General features: G+C 43.0%; 1 protein-coding gene across 1 annotated transcript in view; it reads right to left on the reverse strand.

The window, feature by feature from the left end:
• Positions 1 to 4,443: 4,443 nt before the first annotated feature.
• LOC127424745 (leucine-rich repeat and transmembrane domain-containing protein 1) overlaps positions 4,444 to 21,110 on the reverse strand; it is a 78,748-nt gene continuing 62,081 nt past the window's right edge. Inside the window, exon 5 of the transcript XR_007894510.1 lies at positions 4,444 to 4,503. The gene's annotated coding sequence lies outside the window, so the exon portion shown is untranslated. The remainder of the gene's footprint in view (positions 4,504 to 21,110) is intronic.

A 21,110-nucleotide genomic window follows, 5' to 3' on the forward strand; every position in this document is an offset into this window, starting at 1 on the left:
TTCTTGGCAAGGAGGTTGAATTGTATGCATCACGGTCAGGTACAGGAGAGAAGGCTACTAACGTTACATTAGGTAATACACAAAGTTTTATTTTCACAACTTGTAAATTAACTTGTTAATAGCAATTAGCTGTGGGATCTGTGCCGATCGGGTTCAATTGGGTCTGTGTGTCCCGGCTGGGTCTGGGTCCAGATTTCAAATAATAGAAGGGTCCGAGTCGGTTCCGGGTAGTACATTTATGGCATTTCTCGGTTCTGCATGGGTCTGGGTCCTAACTTTCAAATAATAGACGGGTCTGGGTTGGTTCCGGATAGCACATTTCCGGGTCTCTTCTGGTTCGGGCACACATTTTTGGACCCGTGAAGACCTCTAGTCCAGGCAAACGCAGTGGTAGGCAGGCAGCAAAGATTCGTACAGAGGTAATCCAAGGCAGAGTCAAATACGGGAAGAACAACGCAGGAAATAATAATGCTCAGAAATGTAGCCGGGGCAAACAAGACTTCGCAAAGAGTGAACACACACACGGGGCTAAATAGTCTGAGTGATATGGAATAGATGTACAGTAATCAGTCCAGGTATGTGGGCACTTGGGAAATGTAGTCCAATGTTAATACTCAGGCGAGTGAGACCTCCGGTGGCCGATTGAAGAATCTTCACCGGCGTTTGTGACAGTACTGCTCATAGCTTTACTGTTTGCAGATTTTATATATGCTGCTGTTATAGTATTTGTTGTAATTTGTTATTTGTCATTTGATTATTCAGAGCTCATCTTATACTTAATATGTTGTCTTTGGTTGTCACCATTATTGTGATTTGTATGTCAAATAATAAGATCCACCCGAGGTACGTACTTCATGCGCACATATGGACATGCGCTATGATGCATAAATAATTTCAAACTAAAAGTCATATCAGTTTTCTAAAATAAAAGCCATTGTCTTGGCTTTACCTTACAAATTGTGTTGAATATTCACTCTGTACTGGGGTCCGTGTGGACATATTGGAGCCCAGGGTGGCCGCCTATATCACCTGTAGGACAGGCCAGTACTTGCGCAGCAATGGGCTGGTCCAAACTACCCATCGGCCCAACGGGAAAACGCCCAGTGCTCCCGATGGCCAGTCTGCCCCTGGTATGGTGACTAGATCACCAACTTAGTTTGGACTGCCACCTGCACTGCAGCAACACATCATTTGTGTGAAACCTGTGCCTTGTCCTACCCACGTCCAGCTTCAGTAAATATTATATCACCCTCTTGTGGTCTCCCAAAGCTATTACGCCAGACTACATTAAACGGAAGGAAACAAATTAGATTTCTAATTTAAATGTTGGCTACATTTAATATACTGATGCCTCAAAAATGTATCAAGAAAATAACATGCCGATCAATAATTGATATGTGTATATTTTATGACATTCCTGGCAAATATACAGTATACAGAATCTAAACTGAATTTAAAGCTGAAGTGTGAAATATCTGTGGAAAAAAATGTTTTCAAACAGCTTTCTGAAAACTCCCCCCTTTCAGCTGTTGATCCCCACTCCATATTCCCACTCCAACTCATGCAATTGGTCAAGTCCATGTTGTTTTGTTGGGCTGGACGGGACACTTAAAACAAACAGAGCAATTTTTAATAATGCTACAGAGACACAGGGGTGATTTTACTAAACAGTTGTGCCACTTTTGCGTGTGTTATTTCAGCGTAAAAACCTGCATCATGTTCAGTAACCACTGCAATCTAGTTTATGCAGGTGCAATCAGCACTGAAATTGGACTGTGTCTTAAGTATTTAAATGAAGTCATTGTCATTCCTTTCTGCACAAACATGCCTCCCCTCTATGTAAATTAGGCTCATTATAGATTGCGCTTCGTTCACAAAAATTGCCCGGTGCAATTTCCAACTGCTGTTACCAGTAGATAAAAGCAGGCTCTTCTATTTTTTTTATTAAAAGAGTAATTCATCAAATGATGATCAAATGATGGAGAAGAGCGTAATAACCCAGCATATAACCAAATATGCTGTGAAGTCAAGCACAGTTTTGGTTAAAGAGATGATTCAGGTCTCCGGATTACAGTAGTGATTACAGAGTGATTCTTTACAGTCCCAGCAGAGTGTGTCAGATCACGGAGGTCTATTGCATCCTCAACTATATAGCGCTAATAATCGGCCTGCAGGATCAGAACTGCACATGCAAATTGCGTTCAGCAGACAGCATGTGCAAATAACTGCCGCTTTTCATTCTTAGTGAATTCTCCTCACAGTGTTTACAGATCTTGAGGAAACCACATGCCTGTAGTTGTCTCTGCATTTTAAGCTGGGATAGGAGAAAGTATTTTAACTCAGAAAAAAAGTTACACACTTCAGGTTTAACTAAAAAAAATAATTTTTGCATGTAAGATGCTGACTCCAGAAAAAGGTGTAGTGAGAGGTCAAACAGCGGAGCATACATTCCCGATACTTGTTGGCCTGCTCTGTCTGGCCATTGTTCTGGGTAAGGAAACCTGACTACAGACTGGCTGAAGAGCCAATCTGTCAACAGAACTTCCTCCATAAATTGGACCATGTGGTGGAATGACCCGCTCCTCCCTCTTGTCATCATTGCCCTGCCTCTAAGGGTCCATCCTTCAGCCAGGCTCATGACGGGAGTGGGCAGGAGAGAGAAGAGGTGCATAATTAGTAAGCCTCGTTTAGGCAAATAAACATAGAGAGCGCTTCTTCTTGGGGAGCTGGCTTCTATCTCCTTGTGTGCACACACTGGCATCCTCGCAGATCCAGGAGCAGAGCAGGGAGGGTCCGGCTGAGTTAGATGTGCTCTGGACCTGGACCCCCGGCATGAGTTAGATGCAACGCCGGGGGATTGGAGCACACATTGCATCCAATGGGCATGGATGCTAGGCCGCCTTCCCCTCACACTCGCCGTGACTCCAGAGAAGACAAGCCGTCAATGAAGCCACCACCCCTCATGCCACAAATCATGGAGGGGAGCGCGTGCGGTCGCCGGAACCGCCCACATCCTGGATCCTCCTCTGGACATTCCCCATTCTACACAATGCCTCCTTTCACCACAAGGACGACAGATTCCCCTTTATTTTGAACACTATTCCCATTAGACACTATTTCCCCCATTTTTTGACATTTTTATATGTATTATTATTTTCATCAAATGCCTCTCCGAGGCTTGACACAACACCTGCTGTGTCTGTCTCTTGCTCACCCTGCCACAACATGAACTGGGGTCCGCTGTCGGAGACCACATCCACCAGAAGACTATGGATCCAGAAGATGTGGTCTTCCACCACAAGTGCCATATCCCTGGCTAAAGGAAGCTTGGGAAGAGGGATGAAGTGAACTGCCTTAGAAAAGCAGTCCACCACTGTGAGGATCACAGCATTGCCACTGGAAGGGGAAAGACCCGTAACAAAGTGCAGGGCAATATTTGACCAGGGGCGAGAGGTGATGGTAAAGGGTTGCAGGAGACAAACAAAAGGAGAATTACTGGATTTATTTTGATCAGACCAAGCAGGCAGCCACGAACTGGCTGAAATCCTCTGCCATGGCCTGCCACCAAAATTGCTGGTGAATTGCAGCCAGCATTCTCCTCACCTCCGAATGACAGACCAGCCTGGACATGTGACCCCACCAAAGGACAGCAGCTTGGACCAACTCAGGGACAAACAACAGACCCTCTGGGCAAGCTCTGGGCACTACGACTGAGACAAGAGCCTTCCTAACCCATCTCTCGATGCTCCAGGCCCCTCCACACAGCCAGTAGGCAAGATGATATTGGGGAGAATACTGTCGGCCGGAACGGGACAGGACGTTCAACTTGACAGTTTTGGACCTCGGATGGTATGACAGGGTAAAGTCAAAGTCCCCAAAGAACAAAGCACATTGAGCCTGTTGGGAGTTTTAGCAGACCTGATATATTCCAGGTTCCCGTGATCAGTAAAGACCAGAAAAAGAACTGCTGCCCCCTCCAACCAGTGGCGGCACTCATCCAGGGCTAATTTAATGGCTAGAAACTCTGTATTGCCGATTTCATAGTCCCGTTCAGCCAGAGACACGTGGTGGGAAAAAAGGAACAAGGTTGTACCCTCTAGTCATTGGGGGATCACAAGAGCTCGGCAGCGAAGGGCTAGATGGTCATCTACCCGAACTGTGAGAGCCAAATTTGTAACATATTAATGAAGCCCTTATTTGTGCCTTGAGTTATGGGTTATTTATAAACACTTAAGTGAACAAAACACAAAAACGACATGCTGTATAACGTTGATAATTTTTCTTGCTTCAGATCAAAATAACATTGTTAGCCACAGAGACTTACTAGGTGTGCTTCATTTTTTTGACCACCAGATGTTAAGTTTATTGAGCCATGTACAGAAGCTTTGGGTTAGTTAACCCAATTTCAATACATTTTTATTGGTGCTTCTGATCACAAAAACGAGCTGACACACTAAACGAGCCCTTTCTGGGAAACCCCTTGGCTGCAACAGCACATGGCACCTGAAAAACAAAAACAAACAGAAACACGAAATCACATGGATAAGACAGGAGGACAAGAGAGAATTTCTAAGATCAGACCTTTACAGTTTTCCAGAAAGTTAAGCTATGAATGACTTACTTACAATTGTCACTGCTTATTAAGCTGTGATATAACAAAGTATTTTATCATCGAAAAAGTTACACACTTTTTACATGCATTAATGTTCTGTCCTTGCTGATGTTTTTAAACAATTTTTTAAATATTATTATTAATTTTAAAGTTACTGGTTTGGAATTGTATTTATATATACACACACAGTATATATATATATATATACATACTGTATATAAAACATTGCATTTTAGGTATACAATACTGTATAAACTGTTGGGCTTTTTATGACAAAGACGGCTATGCTTTATACATAGTGTTGTTACCTAACACTATTTGTCATTTATCAGTATGTTGTAATGCTATTGTAGAGATGAGATGAGAAACGATGGATCTAAATGCAGGCTTTTTAACCCTCTGGGGTCTGAGGGTGTTTTGGGCCCTGGAGAAGTTTTGACATGCCTTGACATTTGTGCTTTTTTCAGTTGCTTATAAACATATTAATGGCTAAAGTCTGATAACACTGTATTCAGCACAAACTGGGCTACAATAATATGTGAGCAACATGTATGTACATGTTTGTATTTTTGAGAAAATAATGTTTATGCGTGGTTTTTGAAAAAACAAAAAATTTGAAGTCACTGAAATAAGGCCATATAACACATACTAAACATTTGTTCACAAGACTTTTGAGAACTGGATCATGTAGCCTAGAGTTTTTGCTACAAAAATTATGTGAAAACCATCCTGATCACTCATTCACACAAAACAATATAGTCATTTAACTTTTGTAAGACACTTTTAGTGTTAGAAAAGCCATATGATTAGGCGTGGATGATCATGAATATTGATGTGATTCACACCTGAGGAGACAAAGACCCCTCCCCTGAGAGAGAATGAATGTGAGGAGACTTAATGATTGAATGTATTGTTTGTAGCTTATTCACAAAATCTACATTTTCTTTACATAAAGACTACTTAAAAACTTCAGACCTACACTACCATTTAAAAGTTTAGATCTGTAAGACTTTTTAATGTTTTTAAAAGAAGTCTCTTCTGCTCACCAAGGCTGCATTTATTTGATCCAAAATACAGCAAAAACAGTAATATTGTGAAATATTTTTACAATTTAAAATATCTTTTCTATTTGAATATATTGTAAAATGCAATTTATTCCTGTGATCAAAGCTGAATTTTCAGCATCATTACTGCAGTCTTCAGTGTCACATGATCCTTCAGAAATCATTCTAATATGCTGATTTTCTAATATGGGCATATTTACAGCACATTTTACACATTTACACCCGAACAGATATTTGCAAGCACAAGCTTCATTGATGATAATGAGGCAGCATAAACACTAGTTAAAATCTAATCTAAACATTCATATTTTTTATATCATATTACATATCATATTTATATCATACAGCATACAATTTAAATACCTGCTTTAGCTGAAACAACATTTAAATGTAACTAAAACTTGCCTACTAGGACATATTTCAAATTTCAATACTCTGAATCCTGGCTGACAAGTCTGGAAATAGTCCAACTAGTAAAATATGTACGTTTATATAAAATAGCATGTCAACTAATTTACGTAAAACTAAAAGACTTACTCATCCGAAATTGTATCCTCGGCTGGATCAAGTCACTCTTCAAAAGTTCCTCGTCAGATTCCCGCTCTTCTTCTGAGGAAAATGTGAACTCTTAGTCACTATCCAGGAGCTTCTTCACCTGCGTAGCGTGCCATCCACCAAACGCGCAGAAAAGTGAATGAACTTGATGTTTTTTAAGGCAGTGTTGGGGGCGTTTACCATTTGCATTGATCGCCTCAGCACATTACCATATGAATAGCGTGCTCTGCTGGTGGGTGTGATCACATTAGCGATAATTAGCTGAGCCAGGAGAAACTGTACATCGCTTCGATTCATACAGATTACATTGCAGGAGAATATTTGTTTTAAATTTGGATTATGTTATTTAAAAGTAGACATTTTAAGCTTTCTTTAGACATATGTTTCATGTTTGTCTGATAAGTATTTGTGGAGTTTCAGTTCATTTTTGTGCACCTTGTTTATTTTCTTTATTTTACAAAAGCACCAAGTTTTGTTGTTATTGTGAGTGTACACAAATAAAAGTAGACCCTTTATAGTCTCTAATGATGTCTTACACTTATCCGTATGCCCAAAAATGACAGAGTATTTTAAGTTCTTTCCGCTGTTATAAGGAAAAAATCCAGCAGGATGCGCCAGCGCGTCCGTCGACCCCAGAGGGTTAATGGAGATGATGAAGATGATACAAACAACGTGGATTAATGCAAAGAACCAAATAGTAACATTCTTAAATAAAGAACAACGATCACAGGAACATACCAGGAAACATAAGAACTGAAAATACGTGAGTGAAACTAGAGGGTATATATACACAGATAGGTGACTGATGACGGAACAGGGAACAGGTGAGGAAGATTGGGAACCAATGGCTGTGATGAGGGCAGTGCAACATGGGAATTGTAGTATGGGGCAAACCAACAACAGAATACAATAACCATGTCAAAATAAGAGTCCTTATGAACAGAAAGGTGACAAACTGTGACAGAACCCCCCCCCAAAGGGCAACTCCTGGCACCCAAAGACAAATGAGGAGGGTAGGATGAAGCAGATGACGAGTAAGGATCCAGGGGTCGATTATGAGACCAAGGAGGAATTGACGGACAATGAGGTGACCACAGGGCAGGGACTGGGTCAGGAGGCCTGGGAGGAAGCCACAGGGCAGCGATTGGGTCAGGAGGTCTGGAAGGTGGCCACAGAGCCGGGACAGGGTCAGGAGACCTGGGAGGCGGCCTAAGAGCAGGGACAGGGTCAGGAGGTCTAGGAGGCGGCCACAGAGCGTGGACAGGGTCAGGAGGCCTGGGAGGCGGCCACAGAGCAGGGACAGGGTCAGGAGGCTTGGGAGGTGATTTGGTCGCAGGAGGTGGAGACTTAGGGGGCGGAGCAGTAGGAGAAGGGTTTTGAGATTTAGGTGGAGACAGTGGCAGAGCCGTAGGAGGTGGAGTTTCAGGAGAAGATGGAGTCTCAGGAGGCGAAGCAGACGGAACCACTGGAGGTGGAGTTTCTGGGGTGTAGGGCGGAGCCGTGGAAGGCTCTGATGGCGGAGCCGTGGAAGACTCGACGAAGGCGGGTGGAGCTGAGGGAGGCTCAAGGGGCGGAGCCATGGAAGGCAGAGCCGTGAGAAGCTTGAGGGGCGGAGCTGTGGGAGGCGGAGCCACAGGAGGCTCCAGGGCCACCAAGGTTGGGGAGAAAGTTGTCTCTGCTGATGGGGGTTCGGAGACCACTGGAACCATAGTAGCCCCCCTGAAAATTCCTCTAGGGCTAGGGCTGGAGCTGGCTCTGGGATGGATGAGGCTTGCAACACTGGCTCATTGGCCATGGCAGGTATGGCCGTTGGCTCGTGGGCCATGGCAGGCCTGGAGCAAGGGGCCATGGCAGGCGTGGAGCAAGGGGCCATGGGAGGCCGGGAGGAAGGGGCCGTGGGGCATTCTCTGTGGGGGGTGAATTAACACCCTCTTCCTCTTTCCCTGTGGTAAAAGGTGAGCCACTTAGATTAAGAGCCAATTCCACGAACTCGTATAATGTCCAGTGAGGGTCCACCAGAGGCAGCTGTGCCTTCAATGCTCCATTCAGACCAGCTCTGAAAAAGGATATCAGAGCACGGTCATCATAATGAACCACATTAGCCAGCTCAAAGAACTCACAGACATGATCTTCCAATGGACGATCCCCTTGTGTGAGGAGGAGAATTCGGACAGCCGCTAGATCCATTTGTGAGGTCAGTTCTTCTGTAACGCTATTGTAGAGATGAGATGCGAGACGATGGATCTAAATGCAGGGTTTTTAATGGAGATGATGAAGATGATACAAACAATGTGGAGTAATGCAAAGAACCAAATAAACTCCTCTCACTTTCAACTGCTTTTATTTTCAGCAAACTTAATGTGTAAATATTTGTATGAACACAAAAAGATTCAACAACTAAGACATAAACTGAACAAGTTTCAATGTGACTAACAGAAATGGAATAATGTGTCCCTGAACAAAGGGGGGGTCAAAATCAAAAGTAACAGTCAGTATATGGTGTAGCCACCAGCTGCATTAAGTACTGCAGTGCATCTCCTCCTTGTGGACTGCACCAGATTTACCAGTTCTTGCTATGAGATGTTACCCCACTCTTCCACCAAGGCACTTGCAAGTTCCCAGACATTTCTGGGGGGAATGGCCCTAGCCCTCACCCGCCGATCCAACAGGTCCCAGATGTGCTCAATGGGATTGAGATCCGGGCTCTTCGCTGGCTATGGCAGAACACTGACATTCCTGTCTTGCAGGAAATCACGCACAGAACGAGCTGAATGGCTTGTGGCATTGTCATGTTGGAGGGTCATGTCAGGATGAGCCTGCAGTAAGGGTATCACATGAGGGAGGAGGATGTCTTCCCTGTAATGCACAGCATTGAGATTGCCTGCAATGACAACAAGCTCAGTCCGATGATGCTGTGACACAACCACCCCAGACCATGAAGGACCCTCCACCTCCAAATCGATCCCGCTCCAGAGTACAGGGCTCGGTGTAACGCTCATTACTTTGACGATAAACGCGAGTCCGACCATCACCCCTGGTGAGACAAAACTGCAACTCATCAGTGAAGAGCACTTTTTGCCAGTCCTGTCTGGTCCAGCAAAGGTGAGTTTGTGCCCATAGGCGACATTGTTGCCGGTGATGTCTGGAAAGGACCTGCCTTACAACAGGCCTTCAAGCCCTCAGTCCAGCCTCTCTCAGCCTATTGCGGACAGTCTGAGCACTGATGGTGGGATTGTGCATTCCTGGTGTAACTCAGGCAGTTGTTGTTGCTATCCTGTACCTGTCCTGCAGGTGTGATATTCGGATGTACCGATCTTTTGCAGGTGTTGTTACACATAGTCTACCACTGCGAGGTCGATCAGCTGTCCTTCCTGTCTCCCTGTAGCGCTGTCTTAGGTGTCTCATAGTATGGACATTGCAATTTATTGCCCTGGTCACATCTGCAGTCCTCATGCCTCCATGCAGCATGCCTTAGGCACGTTCACGCAGATGAGCAGGGACCCTGGGCATCTTTCTTTTGGTGTCAGTTTTTTTTACCTTAATTGCCTACCGTCCGTAAGCTGTTAGTGTCTTAACGACCGTTCCACAGGTGCATGTTCAATAATTGTTTATGGTTCATTGAACAAGCATGGAAAACTTGTAAACCCTTTATAATAAAGATCTGTAAAGTTATTTGGATTTTTACAAAATTATCTTTTAAAATACAGTGTCCTGAAAAAGGAACGTTTCTTTTTTTGCTGAGTTTAGTAACATTCTTAAATAAAGAACAACGATCACAGGAACATACATGGAAACATAAGAACTGACAATACGTGAGTAAAACTAGAGGGTATATATACAAACAGATGATTGATGACGGAGCAGAGAACAGGTGAGGAAGATGGGGAACAGATGGCTGTGATGATGGCAGTGCAACATGGGAATTGTAGTATGGGGCAAACTGACAACAGAAGACAATAACCATGTCAAAATAAGCACTTTGAACAGGAAGGTGACAAACTATGACATATGTATACCTTTATCGAATTTAAAAAACATTTAACATCCTCTTCCAACTGTAGGTTACATGTTTTTTTGGGCTCATGTACAAATAGAAACATAAAAATATGACATAAAAATATATATTTATATGTTATTAAAATTATTAGCAGTATATGTACATTTATATTCAGTATATTATAAGTTAGGTCATATAATATAATAAAAATTATAATATAATATAATAATAATCATAGTCATTGAATCCAAGCTCGGGAAAAAAATGCCTCATTCTCTACTTCCTCCACATTGTGATGTCACACTGTGGTATACATTTGCATCTGTTAAATTTATTTAATTCCTTATAACGTTATAACCTTAATAATTATATTTTGAAAGAAAAAGAAAAAAAACGTTATTACCTCATGTGCTCACAATTTTATTATTTTGATTAAGAATTTTAGTTTGTTACTTGAAAAAGCATCTTGCTGTCTCAAAAGTATTTGCAGAAGTTGACAAATTTTGCCCTTTAACTATTGCCCCTATATCTTCACTTTTTTACAGCTCCCTCCAGGTGGCCTTTTACCCCTCGTGTACCCACAAAACCTATGAAAAGAACGATGCTTAATTATAAGCATCTCCACAAAATAATTTCATATTAATGTTTTTTATTATTGTAATTTTGTGTGTTTTTCAGTGCTGCTGTCAGTGTCTTTTCCTTTTCTGTAACATAAAAGCTTTAGTAACTGTGTTTGGAGGCTAAACTCACAGCTTCTCCTTTAAAGTCAGTACAGCAAATTAGATGTGTTATTCACACAATTCTGTATGACAATTTATATGTACTGAATGAGTGAATGCATGGCAAAGAACATGGAAATCAGAACAGATTATCCGTAATCAAACCCAAAGAAATCCAACAAACACATCTGAATCAGATCTTGAGAGAAACAAAAAAAGACAGACAATACTGTCACTGTGAAATGAATGTGGGCAGTCAAGAGCTCTCAGTATGTAACAGCAACTTCATGTTTTATAGTTTAATTCACAAAAGACCAACATCGTATCCAAATGCCTTGTCAAAACATCATTAGCTCGTGATTACAATGGAGGATGGATAGAAAATCCAATACAAACTCAACACTGTAATATTTTTAGTGAAATGGTTTGGAGTTGACCAGAACTTTGTTCAAAAGTTGTCCCTGAATCATGTAGCTCAATTGGTAGAGCATGACACCATCAACGCCAATGTCATGGGTTTCACAGGGAACACCGACTCAATTTGGTCCATGCGTGCTCAAAACACCACATAGAGTGCACATTTATTGTGAAGCACACAATGCATGCAGACTATTTTTTATGTAATGTATATAAAAAAACAACATTTTGCATTCTAATAAATACACTGGGTCAGTGATGTGCACAGAAGGTGGGGCAGCAGGGCCATTCACAAATCTAAAGGGGCCCTTCTGTTCGTGCAGAACAAGGGGAGAAATGTAAATAATTAAATTAAAATAGTTAAAATAAACAAATAATAATCTCACAATAACAATAATAATGTGTAATTATGAGATTTCATTGTAAATCACAGGCCTATTAAAGAAAATTAAGCGGAGGTGCCTTTAACAGCACGTTACAGTAGATCGGGGGCGGATTCCAATCGCAAGTGATGCCCTACTCACTTAGAGGTGCAGAGCCTTTAAAGTGGATACTTTGAAGGGAACACAACATTACTGTATGAATGTACCCTTCGTCTTATGAAAGGACCCTTCGAGGAAAGATACATTTTCTCACTTTTTTTTTTGAGTGGCATCCCCTCCCCGCAGCAGTGCCCTTCAAGGTAGCAAAAATTTTGTTTTGAATTCGCCCCGAACATCGAAGTGGCGTGGCCTCAGACGAGTAACAGGTCAGATAAAAAGCCCACTCTATGTATTGTGTTGTTCGTCAAAAGTTTAATACTCAATTGCAATCACTTTTTTGGCATCGCACACTCACAGTGTAGACAGCTTTATTAATTATAATGGGAGCAGTCACATTCAGTGAAATTCAGAAATTCAATACGTCCTCAATTCAGTTGAGAAATTCAATACGTCTTTATAGAATTGTGTTATAAACTAAAGGAGCTGTCTGATCCAGCCAAAGCCAGTTCGGTTTTTGTTTAAACTAATTAGCCATTGGACTAATCACTTTCAGAAAAATACCATAGTATTACCATTTTTTGGACATGTAGGTTACCATAAAAAACATTCAAAACCATGGTATACTATCCTGAGCCCATATTGTACCATGGTTCCGCCATATTATTACTGTAAGGTCCTAAATATTAATGACAGAATACACTAAAATAATATTTCATTAATGTGAAAAAAAAAAATGAAGAGAAAGTAGGCTACAATAAGATGTATAAAGTTGTACAGTATAAAGAGGATGATGAGTAGAAGCAGCAGAGATGAAATGATAAAGTGAGGGAGCAGAGATACGAAAAGTGATGAGACAAGAAAAAGATTAATGGTCTATATCAAAAAGACACTGTGCCGTTACCAGGGTAATACCATGGTACTGAATGATTATATTTATATTTCATGATATTGTCATGGTACTCTAAGGTACTTAAAAAATAAAAAAATAAATACTATAAGACATCAAAAAAATGGGATTATCATAGACCATGTCTGGAAAAAAAAATAAAAAACACAAAAGTGTAATACCATGGTGCTATTGTGAGAAATAAAACAGAATAGGCTATTATTTGTGATAAAGGAAATAATGGAAAAATTATGTACACATAATACAAGAAAAATGCTTAAATACTCAATTAGTTAGGTATATATAAGCACTACTCATTGAAAAAAAAAAACATCAGTGCCTTATTTATCCTTCCGCACCTGTCCCTGCTGAGGTCTGTGCACGCCACTTCACTGGGCCATATAACCAAAGTCTTAACTGGTTGTGTGATACAATCATCCCAAAACAGAAAAGCTCTCATGTCAAAATAAAAGCTTGATAGGAGAATTATTACTCTATATTACAATGTGGTATTTACTGTATTACCACTACTACTACTACAACTACTACTCAGGGCCAGATCTAGGCATGGGCAGGGGTGGGCGGAGCGCATGGGTACGCTGCACTCCACACTCACGACTCGCCTTCAGTAGCAGAGAAGCAGATTCTGACAGACACGACACGAGCGATAACATAAACAAGCAGAAGTATTCGGACTGAGTTGTGACACCATGCGAGAAGCAGACGTTTGAGTGGCTAGCTCTGCGCTCTTTGCTGGTTTTTAATTATTTTCATGTTATAACCGGTGAGATTTGATACACCCAGTTACATATTTGCTCTTTGAGGTAAATATGGCAAAGAAGTCAAAATCCTCAGACTCTGGAGACATTAAAAGACACTTACATGTTCAAGCTGAGGCCTCTGATGGGACTGCGAGCCGGGGACTCGATTTGGACGGCACGTCGGTGATGCTGATGAAGGTTGTTGCTGACTTGGAGGATCTCGCTGTAATACGTTGATCGATTATGGTGATGGAAACAAAATTCTCTGAGTTGGTCACGAGAGTGACATATGTTGAGATACGAATCGATTGTCTGGAATCATCGGAAAGGGAATTATCCGCTAATCCACCCGTGTCCAAAACAGGCTTGGAATTTATTTTGGAAAAACTGGAAGATCTCGAAAATAGGAATCGACAGAACAATATTCGAATTGTTGGAATTCCTGAACATGAAGAGGGCAGAGATATGGTGAAATTCCTAGATGAGCTCTTCCTGAGTCTGCTCGACATAACAGGCCATAAGCTGGAAATCGAGTGAGCTCACAGAGTCTCGGCTCACAGATCTGCTGAGGGAGACAGGCCCAGATCAATTCTAGCCAAATTTCTGAGATCATCCAATAAAGATCTGGTGTTGCGCCAGGCAAGGAGCAAAGGAAAGCTTTCATGGAATAATCACAATATTTTCCTGTTCCCGTATTTTGCGAATTCGACAAGAGAGAAACGCGATCGGTTCAAGGAATGTAAGAAACTCTGGAAGATCGCTTTTACACTGATGTTTCTGGCCAAACTGAGAACAGACACCAAGAACGGCAGCAAAGTATTTTTATGCCCCAAAAAGGCACTGACCTTCATACAAACTATGGGTGAGTAAACCATTGGGCGTTTCTTATGTGAGTGGACTGACCCGCTCTTCAGTGACTCGACTATATAAGGAAGCTGGGTGCTATTTTTTGTTTCTTTCTGCGTTGGCTCCGCCTAGCGGCTGGAGTTTGTTTTGTGGCATGACACTCCAAGAAACTTTTGCATTGACGGAAGATCGCTTTTACACTGAAGTTCCCGGCCAGATTGAGAATGGACACTATGGATGACCGCAAAATATCTACATGCTCACATAAAGGAGGTCTTTTATAAAGTTGATGGACTGAGTAAGTCATGATGTATTTTTTTTATGCGGACTCCGAGTGAATTTGACACTTGATCATCCGAGGAATGCCTATTTTGTTTCTTTATGTGCTGGCTCCGCCTAGCGGCTGGAGTTTGTTTTGTTGAATAATACTCCTTCAGGTCAGCTGTGGATGAATCTGTTTTGTGGAGTATTTTTAAGGGACATTGGAATGATTACGTCATCTGCTACACTTATAACAGCTGGCTCACTGAACAATTGTTTGTCTGTCCGAGGAAACTGAATGGCTTTATATCAGCTAGAGTTTGTTTTGTGGAGGAACACACCTTCAAGACAGTTCTGTGAATGAATCTACATGTTCTTTGTGTTTATTCTGCCTGTTGGCTTGGGTCTGTTTTACAAAATATTTTCTGTTATGTAATTTTGCCTCACAAAACCTGTGCAGAAGCACCGTACTTGAGCAATCCGATGGCAAAGTTGTCGCGGGGGTTCTCGCATGTGTACATTGACCTTTTGAGTTTAGAGGGATTGACGCTGGTTGGCGCTGTCGTGCGCGGGGTTAATGTGCACGTTTCCCTTTTTTCTGTTTGTTTTGTTCGGGGGGAAGTTCGGGGTTTGATTGTTGCATTAATGGGAAATGTGGTCTGTATAATCTTGCTTTTGACACACTGTAAGGGGGTTCAGTGGAAAGGAGGAGGCGAGAACCGGCTTGACAACTTAAATAATAGTTTAATAATAAACTTAACCAAAAACACACAACCAAAAACACACAGTACAGCTGCCTGTAATTCTCTCTCTCCCAAACTGTCATCCCCGGCCGCCTTTATCCCTCGCATGCCCCATCAGGCTGATTGGGGACCGGGCGTGTGTCATTCCAGCCCGGCCCCGCCCTCCTTGGCTCTACACTCCTCCCGGTGTTGCCTCAGGCCGGGGAGCCCCCGGCATGATGTACATCCCCCCTTCCTCTCCGGGGGGGCGTGCCTTGCGCCCCGACTGCCGGCGGTCATCCCTGCCTTCCTCGACCTGGGAGGAGACAGGAGGGGAAAAACAACAACAAAACAAAATAGGCGAGGGAAAGGCCAAAACGGAGCAACAGAGAGAGAGAGAGGAGAGAGAGAAAAAGAAACTCATCGGTTCTCTGATGTGCCGTCACATGGTCCTCGATCACTCCTCCACCCTCTCAGGCGGACGGCAGCCACTCCTCCCTGGGCGGACCGGAGTCAGACCTCCGACCCCCAGCGGACAGAACACCCCTCCGCTTCCCGGCGTCCCGTGGGGACACTCCTCCGCTCAGCGGCCCTACCACTCCAGTCGGTCGGGGAGTCACTTCCCTCCTCCCCCCACGGACGGTGGTCTTCTCTCGACCCCTCCGCATTTCCAGGGGACGGCAGGGCACTCCTCGGCCCCGGCAGCGGCTCCCTCACTCCAGGCGGTCGGGGAGTCCCGTCCCCACTCGCCTCGCTGACGGCGGCCGTTCTCCGCATCCGGGTGGTCGAGCTACTCCGTCCCCCGTCGGATGGCAGCGGCGCTCCCCTGGGTAGACGGCAGTGTCGAGGACTCTGCGACGGGAATCCTTCCTCCTTCCCGGGTTTCGGCACCAGTGTAAGGAGGTTAAGTGAAAAGGAGGAGGCGAGAACCGGCTTGACAACTTAATAGTTTAATAATAAACTTAACCAAAAACACACAACCAAAAACACACAGTACAGCTGCCTGTAATTCTCTCTCTCCCAAACTGTTGTCCCCGGCCACCTTTATCCCTCGCGCGCCCCATCAGGCTGATTGGGGACCGGGAGTGCGTCATTCCAGCCCGGCCCCGCCCTCCTCGGCTCTACACACACAATTTTTTTTTATTATATCAATATGTAAATTGTTAATATGAGTGGATTATATCTCTCAACATGGAATGGGGTGGGCATGTTTTCTTTAGTGCTGGCTCAAGTAAGAGTAGGGAAGTCATTATACTGATAAATAAACATTTACAATTCAAATTTCTCAAACAGATTAAAGATAAAACAGGAAGAGTCATTATTGTTTTAGCAGACATTCAGAGACAAAGGTTGATTTTGGCTAATATTTATGCACCTAACGCTGATGATAAGGGCTTTTTTATAGATCTTGAAGGGATGTTGCAAACCGCTGGCACCCCTCATGATATAATATTGGGAGGAGACTTTAATTTATTGATGGATTCAATCCTTGATCATAGTGAAGCAAAAGTGTGTAAGCCCCCTAGAGCAAGAGTGACACTTCACAAGATGTGTACAAATCTTGGTATTGCAGATATCTGGCGAATTTTGAACCCATCTGGTAGGGACTATAAATTTTTTTCATCAGTTCATAAGATTTATTCTAGAAGAGATTTTTTTATAAATCTAAATCCCTAATTTCATCTGTTGTTGATTGCTCAACTGGAAACATCTTAGTCTCAGATCACGCCCTGGTGAGTTTAGAGATGTTGCCACATACAGAGAAAAAGAAACCATATAGTTGGCGCTTTAATGTATCCCTTTTGCAAAATCCTGATTTCCAACAAATGTTAAAAACTGAAATCAATGTTTATATGGATACCAGCTTCTGGCAAGATATATAAAACAGAGAGAGTCTTTTTCTACCACTCCCTCAGTGAAATATGCTGGTGGTGAAATATTTACCTCAGCCATTGATATTAATAATGCTTTTAAAGAATTCTATCTTGATCTTTATATTTCCACATCTTCGTCTACTGATGAAGATATTAGAAAATTTGTGGAACCATTAGAACTCCCTAAATTGATGACTGAGCAAAAAAAAATTCTCTTGATTCTGAAATAACCTTGGAGGAGCTTGACAAGGTAATTAAGGCCTTGCCTTCAGGCAAAGCTCCGGGGCCAGATGGTTTTGCCGCTGAATTTTTTAGATCTTATGCTGCAGAACTGGCTCCACTTGTATTAGAAGTTTATTCAGAATCATTAAACCATGACGCAAGCCCGGATCAGTCTGATTCTTAAAAAGGACAAAGATCCAAGTGAGTGTAAGAGTTACCGTCCAATTTCCCTGATCCAGCTAGATGTAAAAATATTGTCAAAAATGTTGGCTAATCGATTAAGTTAAGTTATGACATCTCTTATACATATAAATCAGGTGGGGTTTATTAGGGGCCGCAGCTCTTCTGACAACATTAGGCATTTCATCAATATCATGTGGTCAGTGGCGAATGATCAGACTCCGGTCGCTGCCATCTCACTTGATGACGAAAAGGCGTTTGATATGGTAGAATGGGATTATCTATTTAAGATTTTGGAAATATACAGGTTTGGGAGTCAAATCAAAATCAAATCACTTTTATTGTCACACAACCATATACACAAGTGCAATAGTGTGTGAAATTCTTGGGTGCAGTTCCGAGCAACATAGCAGTCATGACAGAGATGAGACATATACCAATTTACAATAAACATCAGATTTACACAACACAATTTAAAATCTAATATACACATAATTACACACAACTCAATATACAAATAATAGCAAACAATGTACAGTATACAATACACACAATATAGATTACACATTATACAATAAATGTACATAAATAAAATGTACAGTAGGTTGTATTGTACTGTATTGACATTCAGGCTGTCGGTTGATTAGTCAGTTGCCAGTGTGTTGTTAAGAGAGAATAAAATGTATGACAGTCCAGTGTGAGATAATAAGATTATAAGATTAATAAAGTGCAGTGCTGATGTATATTGATCATGAGAGATCAAGAGTTCAAAAGTCTGATTGCTTGGGGGAAGAAGCTAACATGAAGTCGGCTGGTGCGGGTCCTGATGCTGCAATACCGCCTGCCTGATGGTAGCAGTGAGAGCAGCCCATGGCTCGGGTGGCTGGAGTCTCTGATGATCCTCCGAGCTTTTTTTCACACACTGCCTGGTATATATGTCCTGGAGGGAGGGAAGCTCATGTCCCATGATGTGTCTGGCAGTTCGCACCACCCTTTGCAGGGCTTTGCGGTTGAGGGCGGTGTTACTGCCGTACCAGGTGGAGATGCAGCCAGTCAGGATGCTCTCTACATTGCTGGTGTAGAACCGTGTGAGGATGTGGCGGTTCATTCCAAACTTCCTCAGCTGTCTCAGGAAGAAGAGGCGGTGATGAGCCTTCTTCACAACGGCCTCAGTGTGGACAGACCATGTGAGTTCCTCAGTGATGTGGACACCGAGGAACTTTAAGCTGCTGACTCTCTCCACTTGTGCTCCATTGATGGTGATGGGGCTGTGTTCTCTTTCTCTTCTCCTGAAGTACACCACAAGCTCCTTTGTCTTGCTGACATTGAAGGAGAGGTTGTGCTCCTGACACCAGCGTGTCAGAGTGTGCACCTCCTCTCTGTAGGCTGTTTCGTCATTGTCAGTGATCAGACCTACCACCGTCATATTATCAGCAAACTTAATGATGGCATTGGAGCTGTGTGTTGCCACACAGTCATGTGTGTACAGGGAATACAGGAGTGGGCTAAGGACACAGCCCTGTGGGGCTCCAGTGTTGAGGGTCAGTGATGAGGAGATGTTATTGCCCATTCTAACCACCTGGCGTCTGCTTGACAGGAAGTCCAGGATCCAGCTGCACAGCGAGCTGTTTAAGCCCAGAGCCCAGAGTTTCACATCAAGCTTGTAGGGCACTATGGTGTTGAATGCTGAGCTGTAGTCTACAAAAAGCATTCTCACATAAGTGTTCTTTTTTTCCAGGTGGGAGAGAGCAGTGTGTAGTGTAGATGCAATGGCATCATCAGTGGAGCGGTTGCTGCGGTAAGCAAACTGCAATGGGTCCAGTGAGGGAGGCAGCACAGAGCAGATGTAATCTCTGATTAGTCTCTCAAAGCATTTGCTGATGATGGGGGTCAGAGCAACAGGACGCCAGTCATTTAAGCAAGTGATTTTGGATTGCTTTGGTACAGGCACAATGGTGGATGTTTTAAAGCATATGGGGACTACAGACAAAGTAAAAACACCAGCCAGTTAGTTCGCGCACACTCTGATGACACGGCCCGGAATGCTGTCTGGACCCGCGGCTTTACGGATATTCACCCGTCGGAAGGATCGGGTTACATCCGCTACAGAGACGGAGAGTGAACTAACCTCTGTAGCCTCGGCCGCGAGAGCTCTCTCCGCGAGGGCGGTGTTATTTCCCTCGAAACGAGCATAAAAAGTATTTAGCTCATCCAGGAGAGAGTTTTTCGGAGGGCATAACTGGCTTGTTTATGCTCCTCCACGTTCCCGGAATTAAAGTGCCGTGTGAACATCCCTATTAATCCAAGGTTTCTGGTTCGGGTAGATCCGTATTGTTTTGGTCGGAACAACATCCTCAACGCACTTTCTGATGAAACATGTGACACTATCAGCGTAATGCTCGATGTCGTCATAAGAGGCGGACCGGAACATCTCCCAGTCCGCGTGATCAAAACAGTCTTGTAGCGTAGAATCTGTTTGGTCCGACCAGCACTGGATCATTCTGAGGGCGGGTGCTTCCTGTTTCGGTTTTCTGCCTGTAGGAGCAGAATGGAAGAGTGGTTTGATTTGCCAAATGCTGGGCAGGGGAGGAATTTGTAAGGGAGAGTAGCAATGGTCCAAAACCCGGTCCCCTCGTGTGTTGAAACTGATATGTTAGTGGTATTTTGGTGCGATTGATTTGAGATTGGCTTTGTTAAAGTCCCCGGTCACCTCAGGGTGCACAGTTTACATTTATTGGTTGGATTAAGTTACTTTATAGACACCCTGTTGCAACGATACAATCAAATGGATTAATTTCAGATTATTTTATTTTGAATAGGGGCACTCGGCAGGGTTGCCCTCTTTCCGTTTTGGGATTCCCAGATCTCAGTTCTATTAGTATTTACAGTTGCGCCACCTGCTTTGTACTGTTTTTGGGAATGGTTTAAACCCCCCTAAAGCGGCAAACACTCTGGGAGTGGTGATTACTGCTTTTGGAAAAGGTCATGAGGCATCGGTGTATTACTCCCTGTTAATTCAGAGTCTGGGGGACAGAACTTCAGCTTCTCTTAAGAGATTATGGGAGAAAGATCTAAACTTGGCATTGGAGGAGGGAGTATGGGCTAGGATTCTAAAAAAATTCAAATCTGCATCTAGAGATGCAAGGGTTTGCCTTATGCAATTTAAGATTTTACATAGAGTCTATTGGACCCCCTCTAGATTGCATAGGCTTGGTCTTAAAGACACACCCACCTGCTGGCAACGTCAATCAGAAGACGGAGACACAACCCATGTCTTTTGGGGATGTGTTAAGATTCAAGAGTTCTGATTGAGGATTCAGAGTTTTATGTGCAAGGTTTTGGCCTGTCAGATTTTATTCTGCCCCAGACTCTGTATTTTAGGAGATGGGGCAGTCATTAATTTGGAAAATAAACACGTGAAAAACTGGGTCCTAACTAGTATTATGACTGCCAGACAAAATATTTGAAGGAGTTGGAAGTCAGCTGGAGCGCCTCCATTTCAGGAATGGTGT

The sequence above is a fragment of the Myxocyprinus asiaticus genome, chromosome 33 (assembly GCF_019703515.2).
Source record: "Myxocyprinus asiaticus isolate MX2 ecotype Aquarium Trade chromosome 33, UBuf_Myxa_2, whole genome shotgun sequence".
NCBI lineage: Eukaryota > Metazoa > Chordata > Actinopteri > Cypriniformes > Catostomidae > Myxocyprinus > Myxocyprinus asiaticus.